General features: G+C 41.7%; 1 long non-coding RNA gene across 1 annotated transcript; it reads right to left on the reverse strand.

Moving 5' to 3' along the window:
• Positions 1-5919: 5919 nt before the first annotated feature.
• On the reverse strand, positions 5920-8954 carry LOC120568407. Its single transcript, XR_005640721.1, has 3 exons — positions 8335-8954; positions 7037-7109; positions 5920-6778 (listed from the first exon to the last, which is right to left on the reverse strand). It is a non-coding gene; the product is annotated as an uncharacterized LOC120568407 (long non-coding RNA).
• Between the last annotated feature and the right edge of the window lie 2244 nt (positions 8955-11198).

An 11198-nucleotide genomic window follows, 5' to 3' on the forward strand; every position in this document is an offset into this window, starting at 1 on the left:
CATGGGTGTATTAAGAGAACGGTCACGCCCCAACATTTACATAAGCTACACAACTGACCTGAGATCAGGTAGTCTTCCGAATCTAGGTCACGCAGATCTCTGCTATTCCACTACAAAATTCACTTCTGAAACTTTTCTATGCGAGAAATCAACTATGTATGATATGGGCCATTTCACGAAAATGGATGGCTAATTGCAAATTTTGTCCAACTGTGTGTCGGAATTCAGCTGCCGGTGCTGCCTGTGTTGCTGCCTCGCCGCTAGGGGTGGGAGATATTGACAAAAATTAATATCTCGATATTTATTTTCAATATCTCGATATCGATATTCAGACGATATTTTTGAAATCCTTCTAGAAGTTAAAAGAAGCCCTGTTCGGAGGCTATTTCAGTGGTTCTCTTGGGAAAATGTACAAGCAAGATGAAATCATAACAATAAACAAAGGGCTCTGTTCTGTAACATATTGCACACAACCATGTCCTTATTGGAAGCAGTCCTGGAGCTGGGACAGGGCCAGGTCAGACTAGGTTCTGATAGTCCTTCTACTTGGCTGTATAATCCTTCTGACCGGGATTTATGCTGGGATCACGAGTTGGATGTGATCTGACTGGCCCAGGTGAGGGAGAGGTGCAGTTCTGTGTGCTTTTTTGATGTTAGAGTATACATGGTCTAGTGTGTTCTTCCCTCTAGTAACACAATCTACATGCTGGGAGAAAGCTGGAGGGGAACAGACTTTAAGGACGCCTTGTTAAAGTCCCTGCGTATCCCGTATCCAGGTGATCATCCTCGCAGTTTGTTCACTATGGTTAGCAGTGAACCAAACTTTTGCTAACGTTAGCATCGGGGGCTATGTAGACGGCAGTGTGCTGTTTTCATAGTAAATAAAATGGTCAGTATATTACCAATAGGGCTCCAGGTCAGGTGAGCCGTGCTGGGCAACGATCCTGCAGTTGGTACTCCATTCATTGTGCACAAAAATGCAGTCCTCCGCCTCTAGTCGGGCCGGAGTTATTTTCTCATTCTGCCGGTAGATAGCTAGCTCGGCGTGCTAGCGCCGACAACAAGCTGGAGGGCTCCGTCGGGATGTTATGAGCCGCCTGGAAGGCTCTCGTAACGGCTGTGTTGTATCGTAGTCCTGTATTGATTAGTTCAGTGTGGCTGTACGTACTTGTATAAATATACACCGAGAGGAGAGCCGCTGCACGATCGCGCACCGCCATCTTTGTTGACATGAGTGAACGTCATAACGCGCAAGGTAAGAACTAGTAGCAGCTTACTCTCGTGCGGGACGATCGTGATTTTGTACAAAAAAATACAGTCAAACAAACCCCTACAGTATTAAAATCGCTACATATAATTGTTTAGAAGGTTATAGTGTGAGCTATTTGTTTTCTCTTTAACTTCCTTCAGCTCTTTTCATGTTTGGGGGGTCGGATTGTACAAATTATGAAATATTCGATATCCCAATTTTGCATATCGTCCAGACAACAATTTGGATATTATCGTCTAAACGATATATCGCCCACCTCTACTCGCTGCCCGACCTGCCTTCCTTCACACACCCCGGCCTGCTCTGAGGTACTTGGAGCTCCGTCACGACTGGCAGCCGACAGCACTCCATACCCGTGCAAAGTCACCGGTTTTTAGATAATGGACTACTAAACGCTGGTGCTCTGACAGAGCTCCAGGGCCTGCAGCTCCCCTCTTCCTGCTAGCTAAGCAGGCCGGGCGGCGAGGCAGCACCGGCAGCTGAACTCCGACTCACAGTCTTACCAAATTTGCAATTAGCCATCAATTTTCGTAAAACGGCCCATATTTGAGCTTTATATTGTTGATTTCTCGCTTAAAAAAGTATCAGAAGTGAATTTAATAACGAAATAGCCCGATAAACAATGTATAACTTTGCAGTGTCTGAAATATGAGAGTCTCCCATGTGTTTCTATGTAGTTTGCTCAAACCAATCAGCGCGTAGCTCATTCTGAATATTCATGAGCATACCATATTTGGAAGAAAAGCTCTTGTTCCAAATAGAGCCATATTCACAGGGTAGTTAAGGGCCTAATAAAATATCATTCGGGCAATTTTCAGCCCAACCAATGTTACATACCCCATTAGGAGACCTTAAGGAACAGTGTAAAATACCCTATATAATCATTCTATCACCCCTTTAAGGTTATATTTCCTTTGGCAGATAGTGATATATATATGCTTTGCTGCATAACTCGGTTGTAACGAGTGGTTATTTAAGTCAAAGTTGATCCTCTATCAGTTTGACTCACTCGGCCCATTCTCCTCTGACATTTAGCATCAACAAGGTATTTTTGCCCCCCAGGACTGCAGCACACTGGATGTTTTTCCTTTTTCAGACCATTCTTTGTAAACCCTAGAAATGGTTGTGCGTGAAAATCCCAGTAACTGAGCAGATTGTGAAATACTCAGACCAGCCCGTCTGGCACCAACAACCATGCCACGCTCAAAGTTGAATAGATCAATATTCTTTCCCATTCTGACATTGAGCATAGGCGGCACTAGACTATATTTAGGGGTGCTGAAGCACCCCAAAAATCATCTCAGCACCCCTGAAAAATAGTCATTATCATTGGGATTTTGTGAAATCGTTTAGTGCACAAACGTTATTACTTTTGCAAACCTGATTTTAGCGATGGAATAGGATAAATGACGACAGACTCAGCTCAGTTGTAGCTAAAGTAAACAACCTATCTGCGATACCCTGAACGAGGGCGCCTCAGTCAGCCTACTGTTTAGTTTGCGCAGATAACTTTGGGGAACGGTCGTCAGAGTATGGCTACTTTCAACCACTGAAAAGGTATGGCTAATGGAGTGAAAATGTTAATCTAATCGAATTAACACGTTAAGTAGGCTACAGGTTAGGGCTGGGCGATATGGCCTAAAAATAAAATCCGGATTTGGATGTAGGACACTAGAAAAGTACAAATGCCAAATGTAAAATAACAAATGTTACGCCAAATGTCACTGGATTTTTATACTAATACAAGTTTTTTTAATTATATTGTTTTATTATTATTCCTTTTCTTTTGATGTATTATTTTAGGGTGGAACTTCCCTTTAACATATTCATACACTGTGAAGAAACAGCAGAGATCACTTTATATTTCACTTTATAATTCTTTCTTTCTCTTCATTACTGAATCAAAATCTTCCAATTTACTGCATTCATTATAATCTGAATAAAAGGGATTTAACAAGCCTTTCTTTAGAATTATAAGTATTAAACTCAAACTGTAAGTCATTTCTTTCCAAGTAGCCTGACCCAAATTGAAAACAGTTTCCCAAATGTCCCCAAAGGCCAAGTTTCAGTGAAAATCTAAGTTAATAAATATAACTAAATGGTCCTTAGGACTTAAAAGAAATGGCAACCTTTTCAGTATCAAACATGGTATTCTGTAGAATATGTGACCACATTTTGGTGGTCCTGGGTCCATGCCAAGGATCCCAAAACGGGATGGATATTTCGGTCAGGACACTTGAAAAGACCTAACTTCCCAAGTAGTTGACAAGGCAATAATAAATTTCTTTTGTAACGTAGCCTCATGCTTTAAACCTGACAAGCAAGACAAATTTAAGAAATACAACAAAACATAAACACAGTGGTGCTCAGACTGATATACAGTAACTATCATTGTATTTTAGGGTGGAACTTCCCTTTAACATATTCATATGCTGGGACAGCAAACAGCAGGGAAATGATCACTTTATATTTCAGGATAATGTTTATTTCTCTTCATTACTGAATCAAAAACGTTCAACTTATTACATTCATTATAATCAGAATAAAAGTGATTTAACAAGCCTTTCTTTACAGATTCACAGAAACATCATCTCACTTTAACAATTATCAGATTAAACTCAAACTGTAAATCATTTGTCTAGCTATACAGTGTTTTTAATAATACAGACATCAGATGAGATTAAAAGCTCAGACAGAAAGCAATCTAATCATTTCCTTTATTTATGTATTTAAAAGTTTAAACAGCTGCACAGGACGCAAACATTTTTCAGCAAAACATTTTTTAATGCAACACTTCTGATCTTTAGTCTTCAGTGTTTTTTTTATTTTTTATAATTCAGTATTTGGGGATCTGCTGCCTCCTGCTGTTCACTCTGCAGGCTCACACTGAATGGCTGCCAGCTGGAAGCAAAACCATCTAAACCAATGGAGAGCAGCTTTCTGAAGCAAACATTATACTAAAGTAAGAGATGGTTTACCCCAACTCAAAAGTTATTTCATGTCTGTGTGCCTCTTTAGGAGACTAGCTGCATGTCCTGAGTGGATTGATTCCAACGGGAGAAGTGAACGTGAACACAGATTTTGAGCGATTCTTTCACCCCGTAATCACCAAACAGGAGCCATTCTTCAAAAAGCTTCATATCTCTACACTAAAATGTTATGTTTGAGATGGATATTATAAAAGTAATTGTGTGCACATCCCACCTTCTGGCAGGTGCAGGACAAATGAAAGTACTTAAAAAAATGTAACAACGCAACGCAAGACTGCTTAAACTAGACACATCAGGAGAAAATTTACTTTGTTTGAGAAAAATTACTTAACTATACAAATATAACTTTTCCATCCATCCAACATTCACTACACTTTCAAACGAGGCCACGCCCCTTTAGGAGACAGGAAGTGGGTACCGTTTCAGACCATTGGCGCTGTGTCTGATAAGCTATCTTTAGTTAGAGATAATCTTTGCTCAAGTTTTTAAACAAATGTAGTAAAGACTTTCACAGAAGCACCTCAAAAACCTGAAAGGAAACATATTTAAAGGTTTTTAATTTCAAACCACAGCTGTGCAGTGAGTCATCCTATATAGGCGGTGGGCCGAGGAGAGATTTCGTGTTTTCAGACGATCTGTGGTGATGGATAACCCAGTTTTTTATATGTAACCGCTACGCTTTTCAACAAAGCAAATAAAAATTGTTGCCACTCACATACTTTGTCTATAACTATAATATCGGTAACTTCCTCCAGGTTATTTTCCCGGCGAATGAAGCAGGCAGCTACGTCTGTGGTCCGACATTCATGACGTACTTGTTGCCTTCATCCAATAGCGTGGGTAGGAAAGCGTCGGTGTTGGTGACGCGTTTGTCAACAACTGGCTGTTACCATAGAAACGTTTAGCGTACCCGTAAAACTGTGAACGGCTAGAGTGAGCGTCTGCCATTGAAGTCTCTGATAGTTTATGTACACGATCTTGTACCTTTTCCTCTCTTTTTTTTGCCGTTTTCAAAATATTTTTTTGCACCGAGTGAGTTATGCTCACTATTCATCTTGTAGCTGGTTGGCTCGGTTCCAGACTTACCTCTTCAAATTAAATTTGCTGCCGCTAGGGTGCGTCTAGATTTCTAGGCTAATGAATGGGGAAAAATACTTCCTGAACCAGAGCCGATAAAAAGTGGGCGGTCACTGTTGAGCTCTATATACTGGAAAGAAATGGCAAAACATGAAGTGCAATGAACAATGAAGTGCTGCATGCATATATTTGAGGGAAGTGGACCCACCATTCCCTTCACAGACATAAGTTGGGAGAAATTCATTAAATCAGTGTTTCTGTGGAAAGACCTCGAGTCTAGAGAAAGTATTATAGCAGAAGAGGCAATACAGGCATACCAGTTACAAAGCCAGGAACCTACAAACCAGTTAGTCAAACCAGCTAACACTGGCTACCACAGGGAGTGCTACAGCCATTTCACAAATATCACCAAGATAAAACGAGCACAGCGGAGAAAAGAGAAGGCAGTATTAGTTGAAGAAACTGCAAAGGAAGGTTTGTATTATTATAATATTGTATAGACAGGTGGTGCAGTATAAATAGTTTGACATACAGTGCAGTGATAGTTTTTTATTGATCCCAAAAAAAATTAGTGTTGCAGCAGCAAAATATCAGACACAGCACACATACAGAATATACATTAAATAATAGGATACAATATACATGACATAATAGAATACAAGTTGGGAATACAAGTACAGCTGTTTCACTAGTATTGATAAAGATGTGTAGATAGTAGTATACAGTTAGGAAAGTAGTATGGTTTACAGTAATATAAATTACATATAAATGTGTGTATTAGTATATTAGCAGTAGCCTTATAAGAATAAATATGGATAAGCAATATGAACAATGTATGAACATGTACAGATATGTGCAATGTAGTAGCAGTAACATAAGAATAGTACAAATAATATAGATATATGTAGTGTATAAACAGCAATATAATAAAAACACCCTGCCAAAATGTACCCTTCCAATTATAGCAAAATGGTCCCCATGTTAAGGGAACAGGTGGAACCAATATATGGAGCATGAGGTTTCCCCTGCTGAATGTTACAAACCATTTTTCTTTAATCAGTGATGTGAGAGAAGGGTGCAGAATCTAAATCTATTGTTTTGCACTTTTTTAGTGGTAGAGGCAGAGGATGGTCAGGCAACTCCAGTGAAAACACGGGCTCTGAGGTCTTACACCAGTGACCTCTACACATCCAAGCGTGCCCCACACCTGCTTCCAGTACAATGCATTATTTGCAAACATGAGAAGTACAAGGTTCAGACACACAGCAGGAAAAGGATAAAAGAAAAACTAACACTGTGTGAAACACTCCATGCCGGGAAATTGCTTCTCGCTGCTGAAGGCAGAAGGGATGAGTCTCTCCTTCTCCATATCCAAGACAGGGACTTGGTGGCTAGTGAAGCACGGTATCACTTCACCTGCTATCGAGATTATACCCGGTACCTGACCACACACAAAATTGAGAGAAAAGAAACGAACATATATGAAAATGGATACAAGCACTTCTGCAAAACAGTCATTGAGGAGAGGCTGTTAAAACACCGTGAAGTGCTTCGACTGTCAAAGCTGAATTTGCTTTTCAAAAAAACTGTGGAAGAAACAGAGGGAGTGAACATTGCAGCTTATAAGGCAAACTCACTAAAAGCAAGACTTCACAAGTCTCATCCCTTCTTGAAATTCCAGAAGGCATCCACAACCTACCTTGTATATGTGGACAATCTGTCAGCTGATGAGATTGTGCATGAAGTTGCTGTCTCCTCTGCTTCCTCCTCATCTGAAGAAAGTGAAGGAGAAATGACAAGTCAAGGAGATATTGAAAATGCCACCATCAACACTGATGATTCTCGGCTGTTATATCATGCAGCAATGACACTTAAAGAAATCATTCAAAACACATCAAAAAGATCACCAAAGCTTCCATGGCCTCCCACAGCAGGTGACCTAACACTGGAAAATGCCCTGAGTGTAGTGCCTCACCAACTTTTTAATTTCATTGCATGGACATCAGGAATGTCATCACAACCATCAGATGAACGTGTTGCTGTCACTTCAGAGGACAGCAGAAAGATAGTGTCCACTTGTCAGGACATTATTACCCTGGCAACCAGAGGACGGTGGCTCATGCCAAAACAGTGCTCACTTGCAATGGCAGTTCGGCATATGACTGGCTCGGCACAGCTTATAGGGTTGTTAAATTGTCTGGGTCACTGCTCATCCAATACCCAGGTCCTTGAGCATGATACTGCCCTTGATCTCCAGCAGGACCAATACAGATATGCTCAAACAACCAGTAGAAGAATTGATGCTGCATTCTTTTTACTGAAAGTACCTGAGGCCCAGGGCAAAGTCCTTCCTGGATGGACAGGGTTTAATGTCATGTTGAAGGAAGAGACCGTCCTACCATCTACACACGTTGGCTACCTACCAGTGATTGACGCCAGCCCGACTGATCTCAACACTGTCCACACTATCCTGAGCCACTCCATTGCCATTGCTGACACTTTGGAACAACGAGAAGTTGTTTTGGTTATGGATCAAGCCATATATGCCAAGGCCCAAGAGATCCGTTGGCAAACAAATTCTTACTCCGAGAGAATTGTAGTGAGGATGGGAGAGTTCCACACAGCAATGGCATATCTGTCATGCATAGGAAAGTTGTATGGTGATGCTGGCTTTCAGGACATCTTGATTGAGTCTGACCTGGTGGCCGCGAGGCTCAATCGATGGAGTGATCTCCGGCCATCACTACAACAGGAGCATACGGGCTCACAAGCTCCTGATGGAAGCACTCCAGAAACTGGTGGGCATACTTGGACACACTCACACAAGAACAAAATGCAGCTGCTTTAAAAGTGGCAACAGATCTGCAGGAGTGTTTTCCCTGTGAAGAGTTCAAGGTCATGCTAACATCAGACACATTTCAGCAGTTACTGCAAGGTTATGAAGAATTTGTGGTGAAAAACAACTGCAACCACACATTCGCATTTTGGAGCACATACCTTGACATGATGGAAGATTTGCTTCTTTTCATCAGGGCAACAAGAGAGGGGAACTGGGCTCTCCATTTGTCCACAGTGCGAAGTATGCTGCCCTGGTTTTTTGCCTGTGACAAAGTAAATTATGCCAGGTATTTGACGGCATATTGGGCTGAAATGACCAACCTGGAAGACACACACCCTTCAGCACACCAGCAGCTTCTTTCAGGGGACTTTGTGGCACAAAGACATCAAAGTCATGGTTTTGCCGGCACCGCATGTGATCAAGTCATTGAGCAAACAGCCAATCGTGACTCAAAGACAAAGGGAGGCATCAGTGGGTTCTCTCTGAACAAAGGTGCAGTTCACCGCTGGACCCTAACACAACATGAGCGGGCAGCAATCACTTTTGAATGCAAAACAATGGCAGGAAAGTGCCCGGTAGGACATCTTAACTCTGAGCTAGACAACACCAGAATGCAGAGAGATCAGGCTGATGTGATGAACATTTTGACCACTATCCAAAATATGGTTAATCCTTTTGACCCATTGCTGGATGGAGAATCTCTTTGTCACATCTCTTCTGGCCAACATGCATCAGACAATGTTGCCACAGACTTACTAGGGGCTAAACAAAGAGGTGTAAAGGCACTCACTGAATTCTGTGAAGAAAGGATCATCAATGGCGAAGCATCATTCCATGACCCTATAAACAAAATGAAAATCAAAACATTCAAAGACACTGGCCAAAGTACAGTCACAAAAATTAGAGGAAAAGAAATCACCCTAACATCAAATCGCAACTTGTTTGCAAGGCTAATTGTTGTGGGCAGCGTTAGGCAAATTAACATTGATGAAATGCTCACTTACAGTTTGGGTCCTTTTCCACAGTCAATTTCCAACTTTGATGGCTCTCTGGTCAAAACTAACAAAGCTAAGCTGATGCACATCTTGCTCGATGAGATCAACCCACCTGATACAGTGAGTGACATTCCTGATGGCTCAGTTTGGATTTGGGATGCAATGGCTCTGGTGCAACAACTAAAGCCACAGCCAACATTTGGGTTGTATGCTGATCATGTACTGAGGACATTGGTTCAATCAGCTAAGGCAACTAAGTCAACAGAGATTCATTTTGTATGCGACACATACAGCGACCTGAGCATCAAAAATGCTGAGCATAGTCGACGTGCAGAACAGGGCTACCAAAAAATCAAAATCTATGGAGATGACCAAAAAACCCCAAAGCAGTGGAAAAAATTCCTGGCATGTGGCCAAAATAAAGAAAACTTACTGGAGTATTTCTTCCAAAATTGGAGCTCATCTGCAAAGAATATAATTGGCAATATAACCGTCATTGTTGCACATGGAAGCAAGTGTCATGCAATTAAGGTGAATATGAGCTATACTGGCCTTGAGATACTGGAACTCAAAGACCTAGAGACAAGTCAAGAGGAGGCAGACACCAGAATGATGCTGCATGCAGCCCATGCAGCCAAATACAGCCATGACCTGGTAATCAAGAGCCCAGACACGGATGTCTTTGTGCTGGCTCTAGCTTTCTGTAGCCACATTGATGGCCACCTCCATTTCCATACTGCCAAGGGGAGAAACACACACATTACTGACATTACCAAGCTACATGCCCATCTTGGCGAAGACAAATGTGATGCCCTTGTGGGTCTGCATGCCTTTTCTGGATGTGACACTGTGAGCGCTCTGCATAAGGTTGGGAAAGCAAAAGCATACAAAAACTAAGTTCAAAACAGAATACATCGCTATGTTTAGAGAACTAGGAACAAATTTCACCCCATCACCACAACTATGTGAGGCTCTGGAAGCTTACGCGTGACCTATATGATCAGAAGGACTGCCAAGATGTCAATATTGCGAGGGCTAAACTGTTCAAATCAGGTAAATGTTCTGAGAGAGACTTACCTCCAAACAAAGACTCCTTGCATAAACACATCCAGCGGGCAAGCTATCAGGCTGCGGTACACAGGAGGAGTCTTGAGTGTATGCCAGACATTCCTCCTCCTGTAAATCATGGCTGGAAGATGGTAGGAGATTTCTATGGAGTGGACTGGATGACACTTCCGCCAGCTCCAGAGGCCATACTGGAACTTGTGCACTGCTCGTGTAAAAAAACAAATTGTGTTAAGGGTAGATGCACATGTAAACTGCACGAGCTGCCATGTACAAACCTCTGTCAGTGTGTAAACTGTGACAATAAGCCACTTGAAGATGACTAGGGCACATGGCTTGATCCTGGCTCTTTGGGGATTGGTGCGTGTGTGTGCAGGATACCTAGGGCTCGGTTTACAACTATCGGGGGGAAACTCAAAAGTGAAAAAGGGAAACTCAAAGTGAAATTTTCATGCCATGGGACCTTTAAGATTGACTACGACGCTCTGATTGTAATGCTCTGAATTTAGTCTGGTGGTGTCTGGTCTCATCCTCGCACACATGCATGCACTCTTTCTCACCACAACTGCTGAAGCAGACCTGAAGGATGTGTGGTAGCCTGTAAATAATGACCCCTTACTGGTTTTGACATACCACCACGTGTATGTCTGTGTATGTTGGCTACTCCTGCAGAAGTAAATCTGTATAACATGTTTATGTACATTATAACTCTGCTCTGTTTTGATAGCCTATGTTATTTGATAGTTAAACTTATAATCTTTCTATTACATGCAGTTCTAACGTGTTTGGTTGATTGTAGTTTATTTGAGCTCTTAGCTCTCTGTTTAGAATATTGTCTGCTTACTGACCCTTACACGTTACATCAGATGTATCTGATAATTAAATATGTCTTCAACATCAACAGGTTCACGTTTACCTTGAGTTTTTGGCGAACGTTTGCAAACAGTCTGAGGTAATTATCC

This window comes from Perca fluviatilis, chromosome 1, assembly GCF_010015445.1.
Source record: "Perca fluviatilis chromosome 1, GENO_Pfluv_1.0, whole genome shotgun sequence".
NCBI classification, from domain to species: domain Eukaryota; kingdom Metazoa; phylum Chordata; class Actinopteri; order Perciformes; family Percidae; genus Perca; species Perca fluviatilis.